Genomic DNA, 14,845 nt, shown 5'->3' with positions numbered 1-14,845 from the left:
CATAAAAAACAAATGCTTACCCATGGGCATGTCATCAACTGTGTAGTCCATGAATTTTAAATAACACTAGCAAGCATGAACAAGATCTATACATGAACACATCTAGTTAGTAGAAAAGCAACTGCACATATAAATTACATAGTTGTAGGGTCTACAACTTCTAGCACCTTATCATTTTAGATTGAATCTACAACCTTGTCGTCCAATCCACAGCTTATTAAGAACTGAGATAAGTGGAACGCATAGATGTTGTCGTCAGTGTAACAGCGTCAATGACTTGCTCCTTGTGCTCTTGGTAAGAAGCAAGTATGCCAATGAGCACTTTTCCTGTCAACAACAGTCTTAATCAGTGTTACAAAAAATCTCACTATGAATCAAATTGGTTAGGGTGCCCATTTGGTGAACTGGCTGATTCAATGACTCTCAGTTGGGCTTAGAAACAAATATTATCTACTTTTGTCAAAGAGTAAACAATATATAAAATAAGAAAAATTTTAAAAGACTTGAGAAAATAACAAAAAAGTAGATGGCAAGTCTATATCCACTGAATAGAATCAGTTTGCCAGGAATTTTATCCACACCTCTGATTCATAATTTGTTTCGCTTTTGATCAAGATGAAGGCCAAACAGCTCATAATATCTGGCATCTTCCTTGCAGCATCGTTAAAGTGGTCACTGGTCATGACGACTATACCAATCAAATTCAACAGGGCCAAAGCGACAGATGCCTACAGCAGAAAGAAAATAGGAGGAAAATTGAAAGTTATGCTTATGGCAATTTTCAAAGCAGCACAGAATAGTGTCCAGGAGATGAGTCCCTTCTTCAAAGACTTTGCAGCTAAGAAAAGAGAAATGGCAATCAACTGCATGGACGAAAAACTTGAATAAGTAATTCCCTCTATGAGGCACATATCATTTGTAGGAAAGAACAAGAATTTGCTTTTATTAGTGCATTCCATATGGTCTCTTCTACTTTAAGTCACTTTGTCATGCTTCTTCAATTTCTTCCTTTTCCTTCGTAATTAGATTTTCACGTGTACAAGGAAAAAAAGAATGTTATAATACAGGTTTTCATACAAGAACTTGCCTAAAGTCCAGCTTGAACCCATATGACTGCAAACCTTCTACATCAAATCTGTGAAATATTTTGGAGGAAAAAATAATTTATAGGCACATCATAATTGTGGTAATCTCTAAAGCAATCGCCTGTTCCATAAAAAAAAAAGTCAAAAACAAAGTGAAATTAAAACATAGTAACATAATGACATTAAAATCCTACATGAAAACTAGTTGGGAGAGATTCAACAATGAATGACATCAAAAGACAGTGGACATTAATGTCAAAACAAAGAAGTACCAACAAGAAGAAACACGAGAACATCCTTTTTCAGTGACAAGGAAGCTTACATACTTCCTTTCTTTAATCGTTATTGAGAACCCAAGCTGTGGAGGTGGCACCTTCAGTTGAACTTGATACAAGCATCATATGACAATTGGTTTGGAAGAAGACAGAGCTTTACATGCTTGCATATCCGTGAGTACAATGCAAATGTCCCACCTGCAATAAAATTGAGCAACCAAAGGCAAGTCCTGCAATTAGATCTCATAACCAAGATTTAGCTACGAGCACAAAAAGAAAGCATGCTTTTAACTGTATGAATTGACATGTTAGCTCTGAAAATAAAAACACTACATATGCATGTTTGAACAGTGGACCCATAAGCCACAGTTCTAGCCTTCTAGGCTGCACTAATACACCAATCAGCCATATTCCACCTGCATTGTGATATTTTAGAAATGCCATAAGAATTCAAGCACAAGCTCCACATCAACAAATACATGTTTTTCGGTATTTGGGTGCACGTGCACGTGTCTTTCTACTTGGGTATGAGAGAGAGACACACACACACACACATGTTCATGACAAAGACCGTGAGTCACATCTTCCATATACTTTAAACCACAACAAACATGAAAAGAAAAGGCATTATTTCGGGTTCAGTACGTCAACAACACATTCCTAAGGATGCCTTTAACCAACACTACAGCAAACTCCGGTCGTATTAACTATTAAGTACTTTGGTTTTTCTAGAAAAGTTGTCGTTGAATGGTGAATGGTATCAGAGGCTCTTGGTTCACCAACCACAACTGGCTTGGCAGGCAACCAAGTTCAGGAAAACCCAAAATGTTAGGATCAAGTTCAGGAAAACCCAAAATGTTAGGATCAAGTTCACGAATTCATGCAATGCATAAAATGCTTGTCATATCAAGTGTTAGGAATTATTCTTGGGGAAAACAAAATTATCACTGTTCACCTTCTAGTTCATGATCCTGGGCCTCACCTACAGCTAGATAAGAACATCAAAAACTAAAAACAAATCTGAAAATGGTGGGGACCCTAGACCCGGCGTCGGTAAAATCTGCTGACCCGGTGTCGATCCCCTTCCCAAGATCACTCGAGGGAGCCGTAAGTCCAAACTTGGACAAGTTAATTACAAAAGTTGATCCAGCCACCCCGACTTAGTTCTGTGGGTAAAGATACAAGTGTGTTGATCCCGAACCCAAGGCTTAATTCCTACTAGAACGCTTAGGGGATCAAGGCTTGTACAATCGCGAGCGATAACTCTGATCTGAACACGAACAGAATTGAAGATGAACCTATCTAATGGACTCCAAGGGGTAAGGCCGAGCTCGGAACAAGGAGGTGAGCTCGGTGAGGGTTTAGGTAGGCTAGGTTCGGTTAGGTGAGCTCAGTAGAGATTTGAGCTCGGATGGACTAGGTCAAGGTAGGTAAGTCACTGTAGCCTAGGTGGTTCGGTAGTGGGTTGGCTTGAGTAGGGCCAAGTGAATTGGGGTTAAGGCAACAACTGGGCTAGTGATGGACTAGTCGGTTATGGTTTAGGGATAGGCTAAGGGTCATGCGATAGAAAGTGGAGAGTTAAGCTTACGAGTGATGGATAGTAATGATGGGGGTCGGTTATGCTAAGGGTTAAGCCAAGAGACATGCAAAAGAGGGTAGGCTAACTAATGATGAGAAGTGGGGATTAATGACGAGGTAGAGGAGGTTATGGCGTGAGGATAAGAGAGGTTAAGTGGAATGGGTCAGTTACAAGATGTAAAGGGCTAAGGGTGTGCGAAGAGGCTTCCTAGCAGGTGAATACGTACCTTTAATTCCTCAATTATGGCATGGAGTGGTGGGAAATGAGGTGAGTTATGACTCACGGTGGAGAGGCTTCAAGAGGGTTAATGATGAGAGGAGCTAAGTGGCCAGCTGAGAAGAATGTGACTTTTGAGTTTGTATGGGTTTAGGAACGGTTATAAGGAGGTGAAGGGGCTAACAGGTAAAGGAGGTGAAGGGTGTGAGTGAAGGGGATGAAGCGTTGTGGCTGGGTTGTAATGATGAAGAGGGCACTTGGCGTTAGGGAATTAGCTTACCTCTATGTGTGGCCAAGTGGACAGCTTCACTTGAGTGAGAAGCCTTATGTAACACTTGTATTGAAGAAGGGAAGCCGAAGGGGAAGAAGAGGAACGAGCGCCAACGAGTTGGGTCCTCCTTTTCCGCTCATTAACTCACCACCGGATCTGATTTGCCCTCCTTGACTTAGACACCAATCAATTAATTGTAAATGTTGCCAAGGGTAATTTGGGGATGAGCAAGGGGAATTGCGATAGCCGCTCGATGGTTGCCAGAAGTGAGCAACGGCCACTAGAACCACCATCTGACTTGGGAATTCCGGCCGGTAATGGAACTCAGCCGTCCATAGCTTTTTGGCCAAAACTTGTACTGGATTCCACCAAGACCAGGGCGATCCTATCTGAACCAACGAGAGAGAGAATTTCGCCCTTGGTTGCTTCAGATTTCGTCTGAACCTTCCGCCCAATCACTGATTTGCCTCAGCCAAGCCGAGTGTGCGACGTTGCTTGATTTTAGGATCGGTTGTGGAAAATTGCTCTCCTTTGTCGACAGCAACCTCACGATTTTATGCGAGAGGATTTGCTGCTGTTGGGGACAGGTTTTCCAAGAAGATCTACCGATGAATTCACAGAAATCCGATTGGCCTTCTACCAATGGATTCCGGTGAACCTTCTCAGTTTCTCACCCTGAAAACATGAAAACAGTCCTCACAAGCCGTGCACAGTTCTTCCTTTCCAGCAATGTTTCTCTGGTTTTGGCAAAGTTGCAAAAGCTTACTAGGGACGAATTCCTCAAGCCAGCTACTAAGTGGTCTTCTCGCCTGAGGGTACTAGTCCACCCTCTCGTCTAGTCTTCTCCACCGGTGGTACTAGCCGCTTTCCACTAGTTTTTCCCTAAGTCTTCCCGAGACTTCAACCGGCATCTAGTCCTCTGTGATCGAGGGGGCTGCACCATGAAGAAGGAGCAATTCCGTCGGGGGATTTATGCGTAGGATAAAAACAGCAAGCGAGGTTTTCCGGCAACCTCCAAGCTCGTCTTCACGCCTATGTTGCTTCGACTAGAGCCACGGATTGTAGCCTTTAAGATTCCGATCACCACCGGCAAGGCCGATGAGGGGAAGAGAGAAGCTCCCACACGGGGAACAGAGACAACAAACCAAACATTCTTCTTTCTATTCAATATTCCATTCCCTAATAAACACAACTTACAAACGAGCTTATATAGCTCACAAAGAACCGGTTCTAGGAATGAACCGAGACACTTATACTTAAAACAAAACGACTCAACAAAACCAAATAAACTAAAGCAAATGAGACGAGACATCTCAGAGTTCGAATTTGACTCGGGCCTTGTGAGCTCGAGAGGTAACTTGTCTAGGTTCGGGCCTAAACTTCCCCGTTTGACTTGGTTAGGACTCGACACTAGGTTTGACTTTACCTCTACCGGATCTAGGTCCATTTCTCTACGCCGTGCCCATCTTCAAGTTTGTCTGTGCCCATCTTCAAGTTTGTCTTTGCTCTGCCCGTACTTGGTCGCCTGGTGCTCCTGTAGCACCTCCAAGTACGATGTTAACCTCCTTAAGCCTGAATTCTTCTATCGTTGTGTCCTGTCTCTTCGTGCCTTGGAAGGCTGCTCACGCCCAACATCATCATTTCGGCGTGAGCTCTACATGCTCGACCCTTCTTAGCCGAGTATGCTTTCGCCTTGTCGGCCACATCGGCGCTTCTTTTCTTTGGCTGGGCCCTTCCATAGCCGCACGATGGGCCGCGTCGGCCTTGACATCTCTTGCTCGGCAGCCAACTTTCGGCCTGCCTTGCCTAGGCTTACGCCTTGGTTGCGAGCCTTTGGCGCCTTGGTTGCGAGCCTTTGGCCTGGCCTCGGCCACTCCCTCAGCCATCGTCGGCCGAGACAAATTTAGGCTCGCATCAGAACCACCCTCCTTAAAACGAGCTTGCCCCCAATCTCATGCTAGGTTGTTTCCTAAGGTGATCTGTTTCATCTTTATTCCACCTAGGCTGTTGTACCCTAGTCCATAATCTCTAGGCTAAAATTCGAGCGAGGTCTTATGCTGAAGGAACCGTTGCCCTAGTCCCTTAAAATGTACTTGTGTTATGATCCTTGCTGATCTACCTTCAGCCACTGCTTGGCTACACTGCGTCATTCTTGGTCCATAGTCACCTGGTAGCTGCTTGAGAAGTGACCTTTGTTGTTCTAAGGGCTGCTTGGTGACCTTTGGCACTCTAAATGGTTTCTTAATACCTGAGTATTTGCTCGAGCCTCATTTTAAAGCCTGATTGGGGGGCGGACTCCTCACAGAATACACAGACTAGTTGCCACTCCAGAAAATAACAAAACTTCTACTGACTGCTATGAATTCAAACTGCTGCTACTGCTAAAAACTGAAAAGGAAATCGACTGCTAGAAGCCAAATCTAAACACCACTGAAACTATTTGTTATTGTGCAATCACGAAACTTGGTTGAAAAATACTATACACCATATGGAATCCAATGGCACAAGTTCAGTTTCTAATTCATCTCCAATCAAAGTCAATCTGCTTAGAAAGTCACGCCTTGACCTCGGTTGTGTTTTCAGCTGGAACTGGGGTCCACTCAAAAAATCATAACTTTTCAACGGTAACTCCAAAAAATTTGAAATTTTAACTAGAGATACCTGAGATATAGGCGCTTTCAACAAGCCTAAACTCGACGAATTCTGATGTCAGAGGTGACAGCGCCGGCCACAGGAATCCGGCGTTGGTTTTTAGAAACAGGCTGCTGATTATGTAATTTGACCTTTACCTCGCCAAATGAACTCCGTTTCACATGAAATTTGGACTGAATCTGTCCAAAATATTTACGAACAGGTGAGTAGGGAGGGAGCTCGTTCACAGATCACCAGAAATTTACCTGATTTCCTCGTTTGATTGGGCTGAACTGTTCACATCTAGTTAGTAGAAAAGCAACTGCCCATGTAAATTACATAATTGCAAAGAAATACTAAACACTTACAAGGGGATTCCCATCATCACCTAGGATCTACAACCTTGCAACAACGGACAAATTTACCATTATTACACTCACTAGTACAAGACATTGCTATGAAAGTAGATTAAAGAAATACATGGCTATAAAAAAGACTTTTAATCCTAGTCATGCGAAGAAAAAAAGAAAACAGGAGAACATAGTCAGTCTAACGGGATTAGATGCTGAATACCACACACAAAGTCCATCAATGTAGCACATCAATGACTTGCTACTGGTGCTCTCCAAACCAGTTTTGGTAAGAATCCAGTATGCCAATGAGCACTTTTCCTATCAAGTCTTAATCAGTGTTATAAAAATCTCACTGTGAATCAAGGTGCCCATTTGGTGAATTGGCTGATTCAAAGACTCAATCAGTTGGGCTTATTCAAAGATTCAATCAATTGGGCTTAGAAACAAATATTATCTACTTTTGTCAAAGAATAAATAATATATAAATAAGAAAATCTTAAAAGACTTGAGAAAATAACAAAAAAGTGATAAATGGCAAGTCTACATCCACCGTAGTTTGCCAGCAATTTGATCCAAGTTTGCCATCCACACCTACGATTCATAATCTGTTTTTCTTTTGATCAAGATGAAGGCCAAACAGCCCCTAATATCTGGCATCTTCTGTTGCAGATGACAACTAGATCAATCACAGATGCTCACAAAGAAAATAGGAGCAAAATGGAAAGTTGTGCTTATGGCAATTTTCAAAAGCAGCCTTCAGGAGATGAGTGTTCAGGAGATGAGGAGTCCTCCTTGGAAAAGAAAAGTTGTGGCAATCAACTGCATGGACAAAAAACTTGCATAAGTAACTCGAATTTGCTTCATACATCCTATATGGAGAATATGTTCTCTTCTACTTTAATCACTTTCTCATGTTTCTTCATTTTCCTTTATAATTAGATTTTCACGTGTACAAGGAAAAAAAAAATTGTTATAATACAGGGGTTTTCATACAAGAACTTGCCAAAGTCCAGCTAGAACCCATATGACTGCAAACCATCTACATGTGTGAAATATTTTTGAGGAAAAAATAATTCATAGGCACACCATAATTGTGGTAATCTATAAAGCAATTGCCTGTTCCATAAAAAAAAGTCAAAAACGAAGTGAAATTAGAACATAGTAACATAGTAGCATTAAAATCCTATATCTAGTTGAACCCTTACTATCTCGGAGAAGTTCAACAATGACATCAAAAGACAGTGGACACTTCTGTCAAGTACCAACAAGAACAAACGAGAACATCCTTTTACAATGAAGCTTACATACCTCCTTTCTTTAATCGTTATTGACATCCCATGGAGGTGGCACCTTCAGTTGAACTTGATACGAGCATCAGATGAAGACAAAGCTTTACATGCTTGCATATCAGTGAGTACAATGCAAATGTCCCACCTGCATTAAAATTGAGCAACCAAAGGCAAGTCCTGAGATCTCATAACTAAGATTTAGCTATAAGGGCAAAAAGAAAGCATGCTTTTAACTGTATTGACATGTTAGCTCTGAAAATAAAAACACAATATACGCACATTTGAACAGTGGGCCCATAAGCCACAGTTCTAGCCTTCTACGCTGCATTAATACACCACTCAGCATGAACTTGATACGAGCATCACATGAAAATTGGTTTGGAAGAAGACAGAGCTTTACATGCTTGCATATCAGTGAGTACAATGCAAATGTCCCACCTGCAATAAAATTGAGCAACCAAAGGCAAGTCCTGAGATCTCATAACTAAGATTTAGCTATAAGGACAAAAAGAAAGCATGCTTTTAACTGTATGAATTGACATGTTAGCTTTGAAAATAAAAACACAATATACGCACATTTGAACAGTGGGCCCATAAGCCACAGTTCTAGCCTTCTAGGCTGCATTAATACACCACTCAGCATGAACTTGATACGAGCATCAGATGAAAATTGGTTTGGAAGAAGACAGAGCTTTACATGCTAGCATATCAGTTGCATATCAGTGAGTACAATGCAAATTTCCCAGCAATAAAATTGAGCAACCAAAGGCAAGTCCTGCAATTAGATCTCATAACTAAGATTTAGCTATGAGGACAAAAAGAAAGCATGCTTTTAACTGTACGAATTAACATGTTAGCTCTGAAAATAAAAACACAATATACGCACATTTGAACAGTGGGCCCATAAGCCACAGTTCTAGCCTTCAAAGCTGCACTAATACACCACTCAGCCATATCCCACCTGCATTGTGATATTTTAGAAATGCCATAAGAATTCAAGCACTAGCTGCACATCAACAAATACATTACTTGTGCATGTGCACATGTGTCTTTCTACTTGGGTATGAGAGAGAGACACACACAAACACATGTTCATGACAGAGACCCTGAGTCATATCTTCCATATGCTTTAAACCACAACAAACATTATGCACTAAACCACAACAAACATAAAAAGAAAAGGCATTATTTAAATCAACAACACATTCCAAAGGATGCCTTCGACCAACTCTGGTTGTATCAAGTACTTTGGCTTTTCTAGAAAAGTTGTCATTGAATGGTGAATGGCATCAGAGGCTCTTATTTCGCCGGTGAATAGCAACAGAGGCACTTGGTTCGCCAACCGCAACAGGCCTGCGGTCAAGTTCAGGAAAACCCAGAATGTTATGATCAAGTTCACGATCAAGTTCACGAATCCATGCAATGCATAAAATGCTTGCCATAATATCATAATTTTTCCCCAATGCTGAATACTGCCCTGATTTATGGATAAACACAAAACATATTAGTCAAAATATGATAAATATCCATAACACTCAACTAACATGACACAAGAAGAAACTGAATACTAACCTGGTCCGAAACCATAAAGGACCCAACTGTCGAAGCAAAGGCATGGGTGGGTAGTTGGTGGCGATGAAGAATAACTCCACCTCATTTTGCAAAACCATGTATTGCAAGCCAAGACAAATATTAGATGAAGCCAAGAACAAAACTCATGCAACTTCAAATGATAGAACTTTTCAAAAATGTCACAGTTCAAAATCGACCAGTTCTTCTGAAAACAGATAAGAGATCTTCCATGATAGCCTCTGGGTTATGTCATTGAACCCATTGAAAAAAAGGTTGAAGACATTTCGACATTTCGAAGACACTCGGTTAAGATGGAATTATGGGTCAGGTTCCCAAATGATGTGCCTCTCCTAAGACAAAGGAAAAGATGGACAAATTGTCACATTCAGCATAAGTGGACTAGGTTTGAAGAGTTCCACATGAATGGACTAGTAGTTTGTTAATGAAATGGCAAACACATTTCAAGACCAAAGGGGATTGGTTAGTTCCTCTTATGCCAAGAAAACCTCTAAATATAACAAGAGATGTCAAGTTTTGACTTTGAAATAGTTCAAAATTATCACTTTAACTCATAAGCTTGAGTGCTCGTGTTGTGCAAGTAATATGTCATTCACTTATCCATAGTACCATACAAGGATTAGGATTCATTTCGCATCAATGTCGTCGAACATCTAGAAGGGATATCTTTCAATTTCAAAAATGTGATCATAAAGGAATCATCCTCGACATCTTAGGTAATAAAAAAAAGGAGCAGATATTGACCCCAAATTTGCACATCCACAAAAGATCGTAACATTCAATTCCTGCGAGTTCAACCTTCATGTCTTTCATCTCTTGGCAGGCACCTTTTGTTTTTTTTTTCTTAGTTTTTTTGTTGTTCTTTCTTTTGCACTTAGCTTTTTGCTATTTTTTTTTCTTTGATTTTTTTTTCAGGCCGACCTTCACCTTTGAGGGAATACCTCACCACCTCAAAGGCTACTACGAAGCTCCACCGCTTTGGTGGTTATGTGTAGCTTTGTCATGTGTCCAACCCGCTTCACCTTACGGGTTTTCGACGAGCCAAAGGTTCGTAAGTCATTATCTTCGCGAAATAGACATAAATCAGCTTTATGCCTACCCGGTACTCTTGATTACTGACTCAGAGGAACAACTACACAAGCCTCGAGCCCATCTCTCAACACTCATTTTGCTACCTGCCAAGATCTTACAGAGCATTGTGGCTTCTCTCTCAGTATATATTCATGTTAAATCCTTGCAAATTTTTGAACACCAGAGTCAATAGCATTTCCTATTCTTAACTTTCTCAGCTTCATAGGAGTTTTCCTTACTGTTCAGATCCAGGATTTTTTCAGCTTTCCTCTTCCATTGCTTGACAACAAAAACTTGAAAGTTTCTCCTACTCGAGAAGATACTAAGAGTAAAGCAAAGACATATCTTCATGGGCGAAGACATTTTTAAAATGTTTTTAAACAAAATTAAAAAAAAATTACTTTACAAATGTTCTTGACATCAAATGGTATATCACGAGGAGGCATGAACTCTACTCCCTAAAGAGATGGGTGAATGCAAAACAAGATGGGTAGACTGAGCAAGAGGCAGACTCTTCGACTTCTGACAGGTTCACAAATCTGGGTCAAAAAGACATTATATTGTAAAGAACCGATATGAAAACTAAGGATTTTTTTACTCTACAGAAGGAGAGGATTCTAGAAAACCAAAATTCAGAATTTTTTGAACAATTTTGGTATTTTTTTATTCTTCCCAATTTCTGTACAAAGTAGAACAGAATAAAAGTTCTCAAAAACAATTTTTCCTAATTAAACTATTAAAGGTCAGTAAAAACCCACAAAATTCAGAAAACTATAATCACGTCCAAGAAGATCAAAACACAAAATGCTTGCACCAAAGATGAACATACAACACTCAAGCACACAGGGCAAGAATAATACAAATAAAAAGAAGAAATCACACTATGTTATTCTATAGAATTTATAGAAAACAGATTTCCTCTTCAAAGAACAAAGTAACTCACTTCTTGTACTGGACCATCAACCTTCATTGTATTTCCAAAGGTTACCATGACAATTAATTGGTGTTGCATTAAGGGGAAACATTTTTTGACAATAAGACCATCTTAGACAAGTGCAGTCCACCAATAAAGAAGGAAAGAAAGAAAAAAGGGAAAAAAATGCATACCGGATAACGACTGCTAAAGCCTGTCTACAACAATGTGCTGCCTCATTGAGCCTTCACTTTCGCATGACAAATTTGACCCGCCATCAGCAGATTTAGGTCACAAGTCATAACTGCAAATACAACAAAAACATAATTATAGGAAAGATCTAAGCAATATTTAGAACTAGTCAAGGATAGGAGAAGAAACCATACAATTTGAAGCAAAAACCAATAATGTCATTAATGCTAGGAAGTACAATAGACAGGCCCAAATATAACTAAACAGATGAAGGTATTTAGCAGCCAACAAAGAAAAGCGACAACGTAGGAAAGTCCGATATTCATATAACCTCCATGTTGTAAGCAGACCCTTTTCCAAAGCACGCTAGTTCATGTTGTATGAATGTATGTATGTATGTATGTATGTATGTATATATATATATATATATATATATATATATATATATATATATATATATATATATATATATATATATATATATATATAAGTGCCCTTTCGGATATGAAAATCTGCTACTGGAGCAAATGCTAGTGATTGAGCCTTTCCAGTACCTAACAACGGAGTCACAGTAGAGAAACGCTGTGAGAAGAAATCTGTGGGTCAACAGCTTTTTATATTTTAAAAAAAATTGTGATCAATTGGTGGGGTTTCAGTATTTAAAAATTAAGAGAGACAATTTAATAATCATTAAAGGGAAGAGGAGCAGAAAGAAGACAACAAGGAATCATCTTTCTATCATCAGTTGAACCATATTTACTGCTTCAATGAGGTCTCTAATAAAAGAAAGGAGCTTAAGGGGACAAAAAGAGAGATCCCCTATGTGGGGGTGACTGCTGGTTAGATGCCATCCCTCATTGATCTGTACGGTGGACAGATATCTACTGGTCTCTCGTACGGTTCCAAACAAAGAAGACATGATATAGGGCATTAACCGGCTCTGCTTCTAGATTCACATGCACAAGTTCACACGTAGATATAAACCGGTCAGATGCTTATCGGTTCTTGTCATGATACACAACGAGAGAAGAATGAAGAATGAAGATGGATAATCACTTTGGCTAACGGCTACCGTCAATGAACATGAACACAGGTGCTAAACATTGAAGGTGAGCAGGGACTGATCCTCAAAATAATTTCAACTATTGAAACCGCCCTGGCTCTTGAATGGGTGCAAAATAAAGAGGTGCATGGTGAAGAAGTTTTGGAATGAAGGGTCACAACCAGTGAAGCCTTCAGCACACGTTCTCCAACAAAATTAACAATCCTCATAATTCAGTTACCTATTAGTATATTGAACTTGTCCAACTTGGCAAATCCTATGTGGGGTTCAAAGTGAACGGAGCCAAGAGCTCTATGATATGATATGACATGTTTTAATACGGAGGAGATGGAAGTGGGCAGACTTAAAAGAGGAGAGGGTTTGGAAAGAGGAGGGCAGCCGGATGCATAGTTGGGTCTGCCTCTGCAAATCGGCGATTTGTCTGAATCTCAAGGAGAACCCATACCGTCCTGTGTGAGCAAGCTAATGAGGATGGTGATCACAATGTTCCTCAAATACAGAAAAGGCAACAAAGATCCAATAAATTTTGGATATTCAATGACTCAATCAGTTGGGCTTAGAAACAAATATCATCTACTTTTTCAAAGATAAAGCATATCTCAAACGACCCTCCCTATGTTAAAAGGGCGAAGAAGACGACTAGGGCTGCGATTTGGGGAAAGGCAGACAGGAAACACAGGCAGACGTGAGAATGAAACGCGATAGAAAGAGGCATACCTCGACAGAGATGCGGAGGAGGAGCTGATGCAGACATGCGTTACGAGAATGAGCAGCTGCATTGCGGGAGAGCTTCTGCGAGAGGATTGGCGCCTCATCCACGAGCAAAGACAAAAAGTGAAAAATAGATTATGCCCTAACGGGCAGAAATTTTGTCCGCACTGAAGACGGATAGGGCTCGATAAACCTTCCCTCTCGACAAACTTTAAAAATCGACCGAAATATTTTGGAGAAACACACTTTAGTTTAAAAATTTCATAAACTGCCTCTTTGAAAAGTTGCGGGCGTAACAGCGGGACTCACCGTCAAACTGTCCTAACAAGGGAGATGCAGCCTAGTTCAACGCCCTCTTCATGGCCGCACTCAGAGTTTGTTGAATCAATTGTTCCTTCATTTTTTGAATAGATAATATATTTGGCAATTCATAGCCTATTCTGTTGAATCGATCAATTTCACTACTTCATTTGGTATACCTTTCGATTCTTAACAATACTACAATAAGGTCAACAGCCCAACATCTACTCTCCATTGGCAGCAATAGTGAGAATCCTAATCCCATATTTCGATCGATGGGGATGCATATGAGAGTAGAAAGCATTGATAATTAAGTGAAAGGGCTGATGGGTGAAAGTAGAAGCAAAGGCCAGTAAAGATGAATTGACTGATATTAACTAAAATACGCTTTAATCCAAGGAACCATAGTTCTTTCTTGCTTACGGATTTATGCTTCACACGCAAAACTTGGTGCATGTTTCTCATCCCCACCACAAAAAGGCGAAGCAGTGCCCTGTTCTTCCACGTCTCAGATAAAGTTGACGGTCTTCCGAAAAAATGGTTTACATTTTGTAGAATCTAAAAGTGATGCTGATCGCAATCACCTGCTGGCTGCTGCCAAGCATTAGTTTTAACATGGCAAGAGGACATGACAAAAAAAAATATTTGATTCGGGAAAAAATAACTCCCAATAATATGTATACACTTCCATAAAATATTCCACAAAACTGGTCAAGAATTAATGTTGCCAGTCGTTTCCCATCTTCCCCAACATCTTAAAGTTTCAAACTAATAACCCAGAATAAGCATATATAGTAAGCACATACAATATTCTTTATGTTGTATTAATCGTTGCACATATTTCATTAAAAGGAACTCGACGGTGTCGACCTATGTACCATCTAAGTGGTTATAATTTTGCACCCCATCTGAACTCGCAACTTCATTTTTGATTGGAAGCATTTTAGAGCAGGGAGCTTTAATAATTTAATTTATTACTGTATTTCTAATTTTTAACTGGTGAATATTGCTAAAGATAACCTGTACGTGGGGCGAAGTCCTTCATCATTTCAGTGATTCAATCCCATGAAGCGCAATCCTGTTCCAGTTTTCGGTTTTCATTTTTTATCCAGACTCACAGATGAACCATACTTCGATAAGATGCTGCATAAAAGTAGGTGTCATGGACAAAATATCTTTTTAAGTGGAATTTTAGTGATATTCCCTATTAAATCCTCTTCTGCTTTCTGTTCTTACAGGCAGACCCTCAAGTGGGTATTCGATTACGTCGCATTTGAGATCCAAGATTGGTATATCATGTAAAGTC

At 40.1% G+C, this 14,845-nt stretch overlaps 1 long non-coding RNA gene across 9 annotated transcripts; it reads right to left on the bottom strand.

The window, feature by feature from the left end:
* LOC116265035 (uncharacterized) lies at window positions 1–13,467 on the bottom strand. Of its 9 annotated transcripts, none has more exons than XR_007574807.1 (11): window positions 13,246–13,467; window positions 11,468–11,577; window positions 8,586–9,351; window positions 8,397–8,504; window positions 8,276–8,318; window positions 7,979–8,137; window positions 7,719–7,844; window positions 6,088–7,229; window positions 1,412–1,558; window positions 582–728; window positions 3–327 (listed from the first exon to the last, which is right to left on the bottom strand). It is a non-coding gene; the product is annotated as an uncharacterized LOC116265035 (long non-coding RNA). The 9 variants fall into 9 exon arrangements; XR_007574804.1 differs by having other exon boundaries at window positions 4–327; window positions 8,276–8,504; window positions 8,586–8,660; window positions 8,947–9,351; XR_007574803.1 differs by having other exon boundaries at window positions 5–327; window positions 8,276–8,474; window positions 8,586–9,052; window positions 9,272–9,351.
* Window positions 13,468–14,845: the final 1,378 nt, after the last annotated feature.

The sequence above is a fragment of the Nymphaea colorata genome, chromosome 11 (genome assembly GCF_008831285.2).
Source record: "Nymphaea colorata isolate Beijing-Zhang1983 chromosome 11, ASM883128v2, whole genome shotgun sequence".
NCBI lineage: Eukaryota > Viridiplantae > Streptophyta > Magnoliopsida > Nymphaeales > Nymphaeaceae > Nymphaea > Nymphaea colorata.
The sequence above is the reverse complement of the archived record's forward strand: the minus strand, read 5'-3'. Positions and strand labels throughout refer to the sequence as shown.